Raw genomic sequence first — 16,115 nt, forward strand, 5'->3', positions numbered from 1 at the left:
AGGGAGGAGACAGCATATGGAGCACAGACTGCATATGAATACTTACAGCCCCATGTTATAAGCACGGAGTTTTGTTGTGCTCCTGAAGAAAGGTTGTCTGTCTTCATTAGTCTTCCCATGTTTTATATTAAGGCTATTAAGTTTTTAGGGTGAATAAAATTAACAATGCTTGGCTATTCCTTCCTTCAAGGAATCCTGAAAATAATAAAAATAGGTCCTAGGAATCCAAGTGTTTTTTCTCTGATATTCTAACCACTCAGCACCACTTTTCCTAGCAGTTCATACATTTATCTGAACCTGAGTGCTATGCAAGGTAAATTGAAAGGCAAGCAAAACCAAAACCAAATGGTCATATCTACTCTTTTCACTACTACCAGCCAGTGACTCTAATTTAGCACAAAAGCATTCGGCATAAATTTTCTTGGCTTTACTGCAGACCAAGGTCATAATCAAGTCATAATCTTCCTCTACATAATTATAATATACAGTAAGTACAAGGCTATTATGTCTGGAATTGAATGACAACCAGAAAACAAATCTAATTCCATTCCTCTGAAACCTAGTACAGAGTTCCTAGTGCTTAAGAAAAATGCCATCTGGTAACAAAAATAATTATGGAATAATACTTGACAAAACTCTTTTTTCCACATAAGTAGAGTTCACATCTACACACGAATGAAAATCATGCTTTTCTTTAACTGATTAGGAGCCTAAAGTGATGGTTTACTGTATACGTTTCTCCATAAGTTACTTGGTTTTGAACTTTGTGTTGAAAATTTAATATGAGGCTACAATCTCTGCATCAAAGGCGTGGAGAAAATGACCCAAAGGAATCAAAATGTCGTTACAGGAAGCCCCTTTGCATGCTTACTGCTGTGCCTGTGTCATAGTTATGGGTGTGTATCATGCAAGAAGAAGAGGTAAGGAGGAAGAAAAAGAGGTGAAGAGGAAGAGGACAAACCATCTTTGATGGCCTCTTCTAAAGTGAATAATGATGTCAGGATAATGATCAGTAGCTAGTACTGGAAGGAAACCTTAAGGTGTCTCCATACTGTTACAGACACTATGAAGTCTGTACTGACAGATTTGGGAGAGAAAGACATTATTGCCTTTGCAATACTGTTAGCAAAATGATTCAGCAAAGGTACACAAATGAGCTCTTCCCTCTTGTATTCTTTTCTGCTCTGATCAGGACGTTTCTGGTTTTGCCTCTCAATTTGCACTTACAATTATTCTCAAAAGCTCAGATCAGGCAGCCTGCTGAAGGCAAGTGAAATGGATTTGGATCTGCCTTGGTGGAGGCAGGAGAAAGTTTAGAGAGTGGTACATCTCGCAACAATGGTTGTAAAGATGTCATTCACCATCCTTCTCCCTCTTGCTCTTCGCTAACCTTCCGCTTCTCCGGGCCTTTTATCTCTTTCCAGACACATTCCTGCAAAGTATTAAGCAGACACATTTCCCAGAAGGATGCAGGCTTCAGGAAATCCCTTTTTAAAGGGCATGATTCTATAATCAACAAAAGCTTTGTCTTTGGAAATTTGGGTCCTGTACAGGTTCTTCTCAGTCAACGAGAATCCCACAGAGCCCAATTCCTGATCGCCAGGAGGGGGAGCTAAGGCAGCAGGAAACTTTCTCTCCCCTGAATAAACAAATAAATGAATAAATGTGGGACTTGTTTTCTTCCCACTTTGTCCATCTCCACGCACATGCAGATACTTCTACTTCCTCACAGATGTCTGGGATCTCCAGTGATTGCTGGCTTGTTCAACAGCGTCTCTGTTATATGCCTGACAAACTGTTTGAGCAGTATAGCACTTTGTTTCTTGGAAAATTAATATTTCTATATTCTAACAATAAGCATTATTCCCAGCTTGAATTCTATGTACTTCATGGTTCAGGACTGTTTCTTATTTGTGGGTTACTATGAAGTACAATTATTGCGTAGATATGAGATATGCAAGAGGGAGGGGGGGAAAGAGAGTTAACAATGGAAAAAAAGAAAGGGAGTTTTATGAGGGATACAGCTCAGCTACAGCAGATTTTTCTCCTTTACAGATTAGTAGGAACCAGTGTCAGGTCAAAAGAGAGAACAAACTACAAGACATAATCACTAGAGTCACAAGAGTTGGAATAGCTACAAGAACAATGTCATAAAGGCTTCAGGTGGAACCATGAATTCAAGGCTGCCATTCATCCTGCCGGACACTGTGCTGTGCCACACATCCTACTCAGCTTCTCAGACTTGTCCATAAGCGGGCATGTAAGTGCCAAAGTTCAGATGTGAAGAATACAACCTGCCTAGACTTCATTCCTGCATTTACTTTAACATTTATTTATGATAGAAGGAATTTATTCTCAAAACCTCGTGTTGCATAACTTCATCAAGACTCTATCACCTGTGATAATTAATAAACCTCTGAACACAGAAACACTTGTGTTTCCATTTTACGACAAAAAAAATCAACCCTGCTCATGCACACAGATACCCTATGGGTTCGTACAGTGTTTTGTCATAGTCAATGTACGTCAAGGAATACGACTATTTTTAGTTACATAAAACAGTATACCTCTTTCAATTTCAGAAATGAAAGACTATAGAATATCTAATGGAAAACATCAAAGAAAAGGCGCATTTCCTACTGGAAGCTGCATTAGTGGACACTGTAGTGCCATCCATCTAAATTTATCTTTTGGTTTGTCATACCACCCAGTCCAATCTGAATGCCTGTCTGCATGGATTAATCCTGCACAGATCTTTGCTAAAGATTGTTTCAGCTTCTGGCAGAACCAGAAGGAGAGTTCTAGAAATGAAAAACTGCCACTAAGGACTTCCTGCCTGTGGAGTCCTGAATTCTAATGTAGGAATCATCAAAAACAACAATTTCAGCTAATTGTAGCTGTCAGAGTAAAAGGTAATGAGGGCACACATGGCAAATTAAAAAGCAAACCCTTTAATTGACTGCACAAGCAGGTAGGACTCCCTCATACAACACGCAGGAGAATGAAACGTGCAGAACTCCAGGATTTTACCTAATGTGAGCTTCTAAGTTGCATAGGACTTCAAGGCAGCCCAAAGTCATTGATAGCCCAAGCATATGTTTAGAAGGAAATATCCCTACTTTCATTATAAAACTGCTGATTGTTGAAAATTTACTCCAGATGGTGACCATCATGATATTTTCACTCCAGTGGGCAAAGAGGAACAGATGATCACCTCCAGGACTCATATTAAATGGAGTATTGCACCTACTAGCAAAAGGCTATTGGTGTCTTTATTAACCTTCCCCCAAGGCCTAGTCTAATTTTTCACCGGTCTAATGCTGCACTGTTCAAAACTTAACAAATTTGTCAAAAAGTGAGTATGATCATAGTGGTGAATTAATTCCCTAGTCTTTCATCCCCAAAGAACTGATCTCACATCTTAGGTGAAATAGTTTTGATGGATCTCATCTAGGACTCCATAAACTCATCAATGTACTATGTAATGATGTACAGCTGGACTGAGAAAGCTGGAAACGGCAAATGAAAATAATCTTACATGAGGAGCTATCTGGAACATTTCAACAAGATGCATTTTCATTAAAATATATGATTTCACCGAAGCCAAAATGTTTTTATTATGTATTTGATTGTCATTTTTGATTATGTTTTCGATAGAAAATGTGCCCAAGGTCCAATGCTTTCTGATCATTTACGACCAGAGGCAGAGAGAGAAAAAAGGATAGAGAAAGAGTAAAAAATTGACCTTTTTACCCAAAAAGGTAAGTTTTGACACAATTTCCTTTCATGAAGGCATTCGTAAAATAATGTTTACATTCCACATTTTAAAACGCTGAAAGTTGTTGTGGAATTATCTCCCTCTGGACAGCTGTACTTAACATTGTAAAAGGAAAAGACAGATATGCTTTGTTTGCTTTCTTGACCCTTTTCCAGAGGGCTTACAGCTTTCTGTGACAAAAACTGGACACGTCTGCTTGAGAAAAACTAATAATACTAAACTAATTTAAAATAATTCCCCTTTTGGAACACAAATGTTCTGTACTGTGTTTAGCATAATGCATTTTGTGCTAAGAAAAAATGAAGGCAACCTGCTGTTTCTTTGCAAGCAAATTGGTCCCTACCTATAAATTATTCTACACTGTGAAGCAAACAGTTTGCTTTTATCTAGAGATATGTGGGCAGCCTGGCAAAACGTCTGTGGATAATTTGAAAATGCTGCTTTTAGTGACCTAAGTGACTAAACATTGCTTCTGTGGAGACAACATCTTGACACGTTTTAAATGTGTTGCATGGTGCTACATCATTGATGAGATTCTGCGTGGTGTCACATTACCTTGTGGGGTATCATTCATTTAGGGTCTTCGGCAAATGAGTGTGGGCTGCCATGTTCTTATCTTCCCTATTTGTAGCATATGGCCCAGGGAGAAAATATGGCCCTAGCTGCCCCTCAACCTCTTAGGCACCTTGATATAAATAAAGCTGAAAGTATCATCATATGTTCATCTTTCCAACAAAGCCAGATGGAGATCTCTCCTTCCCCTTTGAATATTACATAGCATGCTGCTCCTTCACAGTACTAAGTACTACTCCATAAACACTGTTAAGGAGCTATCACGAAAGATTAATAAAGTTGTTTGCACCCTAACTGCTTCAGGAAACCGGTCATGTATGGTGTAGTCACTTATGGGACTACTGAACAAAAGACGTTCCCCAGCTAGAGAATAAATCTTCCTTATAGGGCACAGCTTCTGTAACAGGCAAACAGAAGGTTATCAAACAAATATTTTAAATCGTTGCCATCAGATGGTCAGTTAACAGAAAAGGGGAAAGATATTAAAATGATGGATGAAAAACGTACAGCTAAACCTCTGAAATCCCTATGCAGTTAAATAGCTTAATTATTTATCAACTGAACAATATCTCAGCATCAATAGCGCCTGACAAGGGTCTGGGGATCTGGATTTATTATCTTTTCCCAGGGATCCAAGTACACTTTTCTGTATGCACAGGTGGAGAAAGCGCAAGATTCTCACTGCTCCAGGAATGACACTAGAGCACTTCATACAGGAAACACCTTGCGCTCCCACATTTCACCGGAATCAAAAACTTCATTTTAAAGCAATATAAAACACTAAGGATACAGAAGTAAGTATTTCATAGCAGTACAAAAACATACAGCATGTGGTGGCATTCTTTCAAAATCCACTGTTTACCTGGACATCAGTAGAACCAGTGATTTCCCTTACAGTACAGACAAGAAAGAAACACCAGAGGCAGCAGGGGAGAACAGTTACCAAGGATATGGACCGTTTACAGATATTATTTTTTTTTTTCAGTTAATTTTGTTTGGTCTTGCCACTTTTTTTTTGCTCATTTGCATTCAGGACTCCAGTAACTCTGTATGATAATAACTGCTTTCAGTTAGAGGGTCTCGTTCCTTTTCAGTATTGATGGCCAAGCACGCATCCTAAGAATGTACACATTTGAGGAATAAAAGGATTGAGGAAAATATGATAGATGGTGGGATTAAAGAATTTATTTGGTGCAATGGGGATGGGAATCCCCAAGTCCTGATTCTGACAGAGAGCAAACTTTTTTTGGCACTTTGCTCAGGTTTGGTTCTCCTTTGGTAAAAGGGTACGGTACTACATTTCTCCAGCAGCCCTTCAGATTTCTCATTTAACTTCAAAGTTCTTTGAGAAAGGAAGGCTGCATTGGGACTGCACAGAGCTTAACATAGGGCAGATTCAGTTTTAGGTACAAGTAGAAGTAAGAACAAGCTAGAAATAGTAAACAGACATTTCTAACCCAGTGATTCTCAGCCATGGAATTAAAACCACAAGAAGATCGTGAGAGGTCTTAAGGGATCGCAAATTAATAAATAAAGGCAGAGTCAGCCAGCAAGAGCACTGCTCCTGCAGGATGGAGGAGTACAGATTACGTGTTTAAACACTGGCTGCAACCAGGGAACTACTAGCTGCCTTTAATTTCTGGCAGCAGCTCAGTTCCCTGGGGAAGAAAAGACAGAGCAGAAGAAAAAATGGTGTTTACATCTGCAGCTATGATTAAAGTCACTTCTCAGCCTTCCTCCTGCTCTACCCTTTCCTTGAAGGAGCAGAGATGCTGCCAACACAAGGGGTGCACGAAGACAAAGCAGAGCCAAATGGACATCATATTTCCAGAAGCTGGAAAGGTACTGCTCGAGCCAATTTTTCTTCTGCCCCATGCTGAGGGCGGCAGGACAGACTATTCTCTGTGAATAGTTTCACGTGCTATACAGCATCACAGGTCTTCTGAGCATGAACAGAGGAAAGAGGATACAGTAATGGCAACAAGTACAATTTTCTCCACAATGTACAGAGTGACAGAAAGAGCCTGCCGTCTGTGTGTGTTTATGAAGAAGCAGCTCACAGCAGAATAAATTCCTGGTATTCTGTCATTATATTTTCTCAATAACTGCTCTAAATCTTTTAAAATTTTTTTAAAGAGCTCTCCTAAGCTTATTTCACTTAGGAAGTTTAAAGCCTTCATGTTGAATGAATCCTGACAAAGATAGAGCAGAGCACAGAAAGCAATTCAGCTTCGTGTTTCCACTTCGCCCCTTTGCCTTTGAGGTCTGTGTGTGGTTGCATCAGCGAGATCAAAATTGCCAGCAGGCCCATGAACGACACCTACCAGCAGCAGAGCAAGAAACAGTCCTCTACCATTAATGCTTCACAGCGGGTGCAGACAGCCAACAAGAGATTTGTGCACCACTTAAACTCTCCTAATAGCTTTTAAGTGGGTCCTAAGAGGTACAGAAGCCTGGAGTTGGCCTTCAGCCCAAAAGCAAATTCCATCTGACATGTGTCAAAGCATTTCAGGCAATGGACTCCTTATCAATATGTGTCCTTGTGCTACTTTTCAGCACAGTCGTTATTGCAAGGAATCACAGCAGTATTCTTATCAGCATTTTGTGCTTATACAAAACTAGACATCTCGAATGAGTTCAGGAAGGCAGAGAGGCAGCGCACAATAAAACCTGAGAGAGGGCCAGAGGGAGAAATATTTTTTAAAAAGAGTGAGATAGAGTTTTAAGCTATTCTACAGGCAGCAAAATATGCCTGCTCAAAAAGGCAATTATTGTTTTCATCTGTTTGCAGAGCACTCTTATCTATTCAGGTCACTGCATGAATCAAATAAGGAGACACTCTTTTATGATTTCTGTGTAGACCTCTGGGAACTTTAAATGGACCTCATATGAAGATCTACTAAGGGATTTGGGGGTTTGCTGATGGGTTTTTTGCTTGGACTAAAAACTGAGGTAGGTCCCTAATACAAGTATCTTTGTAAGCATGGGAAATCTTGGATCTTGGCCTACACCTACACCAAAATTTTAGATAGTAGAAGCACAGGTTCTTTACTCAGACTTTTGCTAATAAGGCATACATTTGTTGTAACCCACTGATGTAGGGTATAAAGCCAATGCTAACTTTACATCCAATCCGTAGTATTTTCATCAATTTTTCCTCTGCTAGTCTGTTCTGACCGCTACACAATCCTTTCATACAGGGGGCTATAAGGTAAGGTAACTAAAAAGCAAATCAGCTTTGATGGCCAGGGAAGTATTCCTATTGCATACACACGTAACCACAGTCCAAGGTTTCCACCTTTCTGTTTAATTTCATATTGGATACACACATACAGGTGTGGAAGGATACCTATGGAGAAGATGAGAAAAAAAACACAAAATCCTCTGCTTTATGGACAGATGAATTGCAGCAGAACCTGCAAGCAGCCTGGAAAAAATATTCTGAGAATTGGAGTAGCTGCAGATGTTGCTTAGATTACACAAAGGAAATTTTCTTATAGCACAAAGCCCTCTTTACTACACCTCTGTTTTTGGGCTACTGCGTCTGTGTTGTGTTACTCAGGACATATAGCCTATACAACAGAAGTGGCACTCAGGATGAGAATAAATATGAAGAGGGGAAGTCACCTGAGCCTTCACATACACACACACACGTGCGCGCACACCTTCAGTTCAGATTTGGCAGGAATTTATCAGACATTTCACTCCGGATCTACCTAGGCATCTCTGACCCATTGAGTAAAGAGCTGACCTTAACTCAAAAAGTGGTGTGAAAAAATAAAGGACAAGAACCGAAACAGCTGCAGCTATTCCAGAGGATAACAGACTTACTGACTCCTGAGAGCTTGAATGAGCTCAGCCCACAGCAGCGGAGTTTGTTTACTGTATAATATTATTTTAGAAATCCTTTCCTTGCTAGTTCAATCAAAATGAACTGCATTTCGTAATACCGTACATCCTGAGAGATACTGCCACATGCTCTATCCAAACACAGGCTTAAACTAACCCACCCTGGCAGCAATTATCTTCAAGGCTTTTGAGCCTCTTGGGAGATATTGCCCTCCTCTGTTCCAGCGAAACAGAAACCCATCTTGTATTCAAGAGAAAAAAAAATATCTGTTTCCACATTCACTGCAAATATTTTAAGCGTTAACCCTCCTCCCCCCCAAAAATTTACTCAAATCTTCTGTGTAGGGTTTATATGGAGGAGGAAGTTTTGCCAAAGCAATAGTGTTCACTATTATTACTAATAACCAACGATTTTTGAAGCAAAGGTAAGGACTGGCTAAGGACTGAATGTTTAAACACATTCACTGTGGCTGTTTTGGTAACTTTCTGTGTTCGCTTTCCACAAATCATTCGGTTACACTATAACAAAAGAAAATTTGTGGTGATTTGCATAGGTACCTGTAGCAAATTAACCGTACATTCACAGGCACCAGTCTTCGCCTGGGAAGCTCCTGACTCCCACTGCCTGACAACAAGCGCTGGCTTAGGAAAATTCCTGTATGAAAATCATACTTTTTAATACCAAGAGCCACTGAGATTCATTAAAATTATTAAGATACCTGTTTAAAACAGATAATACAAAGTACTCCTTTACACAGCAGAGAGTGAAGTGAAATTTGCTGCCACAGATGCCTGTGGAGTAGACAGTTTTGGCTGGTTCAGAAAAGGATTCCACAATTTCATGGTCTTTAAACAGGTTCCCTTAAAGAGAATAGGAAGGCATGTACCCTCTAATATGCCTAGGTCCAACATTTCAGGTACTGCTGGGGTCATGCAGGGGGAAAATGGATGGCAAAAAGCAACTCCAACAATTTCTTGTCTTTGTCGGGGGAAAACACTGAGCTAGATGGGCTGCTGGCCTGTCTCGAGAGGTTCTTACATTTTAGCGAGTCACGCTTTATGATCGGAACTAGGGACTGAGCACCGCAGCGGAAATGTAGCATGCATGGACCTGTCCATTACACTTGCAGAGTATTTGAGTCAGAAATTAAATATGGTGTGATCCTGTAATGTATCTGATAGCGTAAAAGTCATCAACGCAGTGCAAATTCTGCATTTTGGAACTCCAGATAGCTGCTAATGACCATAAATATAGTATTAAAACTAAACTGACCAAATAATGTGATTTTAAGCAACTGTTAGTTACTCCTGAGCCTTCCAGATGCAATAAAAAAGGAAAAGGGAGTCTTCACTGCTCTATTCTGCTTTTGAGGCCATGAGTTTTTAAAGTGAGAGCAAAAATAAAATGGTAAAACTATGATGCAAAAATGCGCTTCCAGGGCTACAGTGAGTTCTAGTTCCCTAAATAGCAATGTCCTGCTTTAGCTTTAGAAGACTGGAAACTTTGTAGAGTGAAGTAGTGACCACACAAGGAACTGAAACATATCATCATGTTTTGGACTCTTCTCTTCAATGACCCCTGAACCTTTCCCGTAGAGAAAAACCCAAGCCACAATGTCTGTATATAGATTTGCACTGCCTTGAAGCTCAGACTGTTTTGAATCTAGGGTTTCAGTTTGAACACAACTGTAATTTTTATTTCTCTAAGCTTTGCAGAAACATCATTAGATTCTTTTTTCAATTCAATTTTTATTCTTTGTATGATATAGATGGGATCTTTCTTCTCAGTCTCCTGACCAAACTTTTGTGAAAGAGGTCATTAGACCAGCCACTATATAAAGTCTAAATAAAGTCTGTGAACTTGCTAGGTTATGTCTTTTCCTTTTTGACTGCTGGGAAGATTGTCGAACAGAGTCCTTTGTAAGAAGGACTTGCTCACAAGCTCGCTTCACCTCCTTTGAGATAAGATATTTTGAAAGAGTCTCATCTTTCACTAACCTGTAGAAGCAATAACTTTGGTTGTGCTTCAATATAGAGAGAGTTTAGCCAAAATGTTAGCTCCTTCCAAATTTTATACTTCTGACAAATGAAATTTCAGAATAAATATGGTGAGAAAAAGAAACAAAAGCAGAGGATATCCACACCCTTGTTTCTTCTGATCCTGCACTCAACTTCATCCTGTCACCACCAGTAATACCTCAGCACCCATCCTGATCAATCCCTTTTGGTGGATGAACATTTTAAAAACTTCCACTCCTCTCTGACACTATTACCTAAGTAATAACAATCGCATTTTAAAAATTCTTTTTTCCTAATCAAACACTATTTTCCTGCTGTTTGAATGTGCTAAAGTAAATAAAATAAATTCCAGAGATGGTCTTGACAGCTATGGTACTGTCAGTCAGTAAATGCTTGGTAACAGCAAACAAGGCTTGCTTATTTCCTCCTTCTCTAAAAAATGCAGTGACAAACTTATGATCACGAATAAGAATTTCCTTCCCGTGCTGTCTTTGCAGTATCTCTGAGAGAGTCAGCCCAGCTTTTGCATCAGATACTGCAGGACATAGTGAACATGATCTTAGTGTGTTAACACAGCCATGAAGGTTCAAAGACTGCTTTATTGCTAAAGGATAATTATATCCCACAATCTGTTGGGCACAGTCATACTTATCATTGTATATGTCTTGTCATTATTCACCTTCCGATTGCCCTTTCTAATCCAGACTAGGTCAGCAGTGTCCCGCCATCAGTCATTAGAATGGGTGATGGGTATGGTGAAAAATGAGGTGGCAACTTAAGGCTACTCCTTAGGAGATGTAGAGTCTGAAATGGTGTGAAGAGGAGGCAGTTGCATGTAAGACAGTCTTATTTCTCTTTCCTGACTCCAGCACCAAACCTTTGATTAATTACTGAGCCAGGAGCAGTCAGGCATACTTCTAAAAGGGATGCCTGGGGAGACTAGTGTCACTCCACTGATAGAGAAAACTCTACTCTTCAGGCTCTCTTCTTTATAGACACTGTTTTTTCTCCAACAAGCTCTTTGGGTGAAAACCACCTTTCTGGTGGAAAAAGTAGATAAAGACAGGACTGAAAATGAGACCATCCTCCTAATGTATGGCAGTAGAATACCCCTGCACCCAGAGAAGCTCCAAATGGTGTTGGTTAACTGCTGAAATAATTTCTTTTTACAAGAAATGCTGTGGTGGCCTGGACAGCAATTAGCATTGATATTTGCAAGCACTATTCACATCCCTATAATTACAGAGTCTTGCATCTTTAGAAAGAAAAGCCCAAGTTCTTCTGGACACACAGGTTCCAGGAGAAGGACTTATAAAAGAAACGCCAAGTATCTTAAGATTCACAATAAAATCAGAACTGGCAAGGTTGCAAGTCAGAACCTATAATCAGGCACAAAACCAGTGAATGTGTTTCTTAAACTCAATGTGAGCATTTAGTAAATACGACCGATTAATCCAGTTATCCCCCTGGCTTCCCACTTGAATACTTACGATAACTTTACCTCTCCTGAGCATAACAGAAAGTAAAATGAAGCCAAGCGCCTAAAACCAGCATTGTCCATCAAACTGCGTAGGTAGGCTGTCCCAGGTGATGAAAATAAACAAGATAAAGTGTCCTCTGCTGGCTTGTGTTCAACAGGCAAAGAAACAGGGTCTGTGGCAGCACCACAGGCTTCATTGAGCCAGTGTCATGGCAGAACGAAAGGAAATTTTCATTTTCTGACACTTTTTTTTTAAATCTTGTCAGGTTTTGGATTTCCATCCTCAAAATAAGCAGTCAGAAGTCCAGGCCTCATACATTTATGTGCCGGCTTTGTGGAGGTACTTTTTGGTAATACAAGATACAGTTAATTATATTCACCCCAGCACTCATTTACACATGTCAGTCTGGGATTTGAGAGTTCTGACCTGGAATGGCAACACTGTCTGTGTTTCTGACTAGATGGCTGCCACAGGAGACGGGTTAATTCCCTGGTTTGTTTGTGTGTTATGGGAATGCAGGACTGGGACCGACCTCCTGGGTCACAGAGTCCAGACCCTTGCGATCACAGGCAGCCCCATCGCTGCAAGTTAATACCTTAGCTAGGAGCTGATGTATGTTCTTCCTGCTGTGAATCCTTTCGTGGCCCTTTCCGTTTTCTCCTGGGAGGTAAGGCTCTGTGCTTCAGCTGCCTTTGTTCCAAGGGTTAGCTAACGATCCCTTGCAAAATCACGGCATGACAAGCATTATTAGCCTCCTCCTGGAATTCAAAGAACATTTTTATTTTTCAGTTTAGATTGAGAAACCGAGACATCGTGGCTGTGTATTTCAGCTGTGGATTGCATATGGCATTGTGGCAGAATATAGTAACTACAGAAAACCTTTAGTCGCCTCAGAGGAAACTGCTCTGGCACAGCCAATATCAAAAGCAGCTCAGACTTTTCCAAGAAATGCAGGACAAGACCCAGTATATGGGATATAAGGGAGTAAGACTGAGGGCTTTAGGATCTTACGTAAGTGTACTACATTGGGAGGTTATTCTGAGCTTCCTTCAGGAGGTCTTCTTGCACCCTTGGAGCAGCCAAGAATGAGGACAACTCAAAGTGTGTCTTAAGTCTCCCTTGGCCCTTGGGATTGGTGTTGCAACTCTAAAAAAGGCAATGCTAGATCTTCCTCAGAGTTAAATAAAGTTGCTTAAGGGTTGCAAAGTGAGATGGGAGCACAAGTAAAATTAAAAGTTACAAGTTCCTGTCTCCTAGTCTGCATTCAATCAATGAAACCACATGTTCTCTCTGCTTAGACATCCAGCTTTGAAGACCTGGCCTTAATAGCCTGAGGTTTGACTGTTCCAGCTTTGTTATTTTGGTTTGGTTTTTTCCTTCAGTCTTTACTACCAACCTCAGACAGTCATTCAATGCAAGTACAGGGAAGAAGACTGGTGTCACAGTGGGGAACTCATTTTAATGAAAGCACTTGCAGAAATCCTTTTGTTTATTGAAAGCATGTAAATGGACAGTATGATTTACAAGGTTACAAGGAAACAAGTACACAGCTTCCCCTGATGCTGTGGTTAAAACAGCTTGAAAACTATTGTGCTGTATGACAGAACAGCACAAACACACACTGCTGAAAGCCACGGCAACTATTCAAATCCATCTTTGTTTTAAGTACCAACTATGAAAGTGACCATGCTGGTTTTACCTTGTCTCTCTGACAGCGGGTGACAAAAGTCCTTTTAAATGCTGAAAAGTTGCAAGTCCGCCTTTTCTGAATTGCAGAGGGAATCTGTGGTTTTTGAATGGCACTGCGGAGCCAAAGCCAAAAAGAATAGCTTCACATACTGTGTCAACTATGCACAGTACAAAGCCAATATAAACCTGGAATATGGTTTGTACTGAATATGAATTAAAGCGCCTAGGTTTTATGGCATGCAGGTTTTAACGTAGCCTGAATGAGACACGGTAGAACTCATGGCAGTTATTTTACTTCATGAGCAAAAAATATACCTCATGTTGGTAATGCCAGGATATTCCATGTAGGCCGGCTACCCCCATCTCTTGATTCAACAATACTACATGGAAAACTTGGGCCAAATTTTGTGCCAAAATTAAATAATCTTTGTACCTTTCACCACCTCTTGCACTTCTACTGAGACAGGATTGGATGCGCCATCTTAGTCTTCAAACTCAGACAAAAAAAATGGCAACAGCTAACTGAAAACCTCTTATTCTGTTCGTGGAGTGCTCTTGACTCAAATATCATTGTTTTCTAAAATATATTAATTATTTGGAATCATACAATAAAATATTCTGCAAATTACAGTAATGAGATGGCTTGTTATTGAAAGTGTCCTTATTTTTTGCAGTTGGTCACATTAGTCATACGGAGACCTTCTGGTTTCATGTTCAGTGCTCACAATGATTGATTTTCTGCTAGAAATGTTCACAGAAAGATATGTAAGACAAACTCAACACAACAGCTTACAATTCACTTTTCAAAGCCTTCTCAAAACTCACGCAAATGTGCCTGAACACCAAGAAAAAAGGAATGCAAATGCATCTCTCCAGTTTTCAGGCATTTCTGCTTCCAGGGCCAAATTCTCTGTTGATGAAAACAAGCCATTTTATTGTCCTTGCCCGGCAGAGAACATACTGTACAGTATTTTGACATTTCAAACCAAAGTCTGACTAAGGAATTACACGGACATTTTAAGAAATGAGTAAAAAGGAGCTGTACAATTCTTAGCACCTTACAACGTTTTTTTCAGGTTCGGTTCTAAACTTATCTAAGAATTGTGGAGAAATACTTGTATTTCAAAACTGACACCACTACCTGGTAATGAATTTTGAGAATGTGAACGTTTTTCCTCTCCTAAAAAAACAAACAAAAAAAGCCCCCATTCTGACCTTCTTTCCAATGTTGTATGTTAATATATTAGAGTAACATCTAGTTCTGTACACTTTCTCAACAAAATTAGCATTGGTATTGTTAGTAGAGTACAAACAGATTTTACCGGGAAGGAGAGTTATTTTATTGCTTAATTTTTAATATTCAAGTTCTATGATACTTTAATTCTCATATTTATTTTATATTTTTGACAGGGAGGTAGATTTATTTGCACTAGGCTGCCAGACTATGTGCTTTACTTCAAGAGAAGCCAGAAATTATTAAAATTGATAAAAGAAGGTAGTCTATAATAAAAGTACAGTTTGGAGAAACCAGTACAAAATCATAGTCACGGATTCCTTTCCCATGTATGAAGCTTCATGGCTCTGATTCTATTCTACTGCCTTTGAAGTCAATGGAAAATCTCCCATTAGTTTCAGTTGTCCCTCTGTTTTATTTTCAGAAGTATTTTTTAAAGTTTCCCATTTCCAAGTTCCCATGATTTAACCTTGGGTGTGATCTTGAAAGAATTCTTATGCACCCGAGCAGACAGAGTTACTGAAGTCAACGAGCCTGGAGGGCTGGACGCAACACCACCACTTATAGTGCTATATTCTGTTAACCACATGGAATGCCAATCACATCACTTGATTTCTCCATCCCACTTTATAATTCACGATATACAGCTCTGCAGCTTATGCAGTAGTTATATTGCTAACAATGGCAGCTCACTAGAAAAACACAGTTAATACTTTGTGGAATGACAAGGACATAAAACTGCAAGAGAGTGCTTTCAGAACAGTAGGAAAAAAAGCAAAAAGGCAATTTTCTCCATGTTTCTTGGGACTGTTCTGAATGACATTAAGTATAATAGGCTTGAGAGCAATATTTTGAAGAAAGTATCTGAAAGTTTGTTTTACATCAAGTCAGTTGATTCAGGCATGCAATTATTGCTGCATCAAGGGATTTTTTTTTGAAGACCTGAATAACAAAGAAGATAATGGGCTCCATCAGTTTCATAGGATATTTAAGTATCTAATTCACTTTTCAAAATGAAAATTTATCCCAAAGTTTCATCTGGTGATGCAATGCACCATCATGCACTGTGTAAAATCTAACAACATGGTTTGATTTAATTTGAAGTAAAGATAAAAACACCACTACATGTTACAACAGCTTTGCTAATGATCGTCAGCCCAAACTTTAACTTATTCCAGGCATTGTTCTTTTTTTACTTTTATCCTCACCTCTTTCTAAATAATCAATGCTATTTTATTTGCTGTCAGATAAATTTTCTAAAGTGCTTTTTCTTCTTCTTCTCCCTCCCCCTCCCCACCCGTCTTAACAAAGGTATCTTTGGTACCAGTGAAACGCCGAGGAAGAACCCAACCAGAACCATGTATTGGATATTCTTTCCTCTATTCTGTAAAAATAAACTAAGTTCACACACACACAGAGACAAAGACACACACACATGTCTGTATTTCCACCGTTTCTTTCTTTTTCTTTCTTTTGGGCATCTGTCCTACAT

The 16,115-nt window shown here is 39.5% G+C and overlaps 1 protein-coding gene across 6 annotated transcripts in view; it reads right to left on the reverse strand.

Annotated features, from left to right (window-relative positions):
• Positions 1-16,115, reverse strand: part of FLRT2 (fibronectin leucine rich transmembrane protein 2) — a 66,765-nt gene that overhangs the window by 12,927 nt on the left and 37,723 nt on the right. The window lies entirely within an intron of this gene.

This window comes from Chroicocephalus ridibundus, chromosome 4, assembly GCF_963924245.1.
Source record: "Chroicocephalus ridibundus chromosome 4, bChrRid1.1, whole genome shotgun sequence".
NCBI classification, from domain to species: domain Eukaryota; kingdom Metazoa; phylum Chordata; class Aves; order Charadriiformes; family Laridae; genus Chroicocephalus; species Chroicocephalus ridibundus.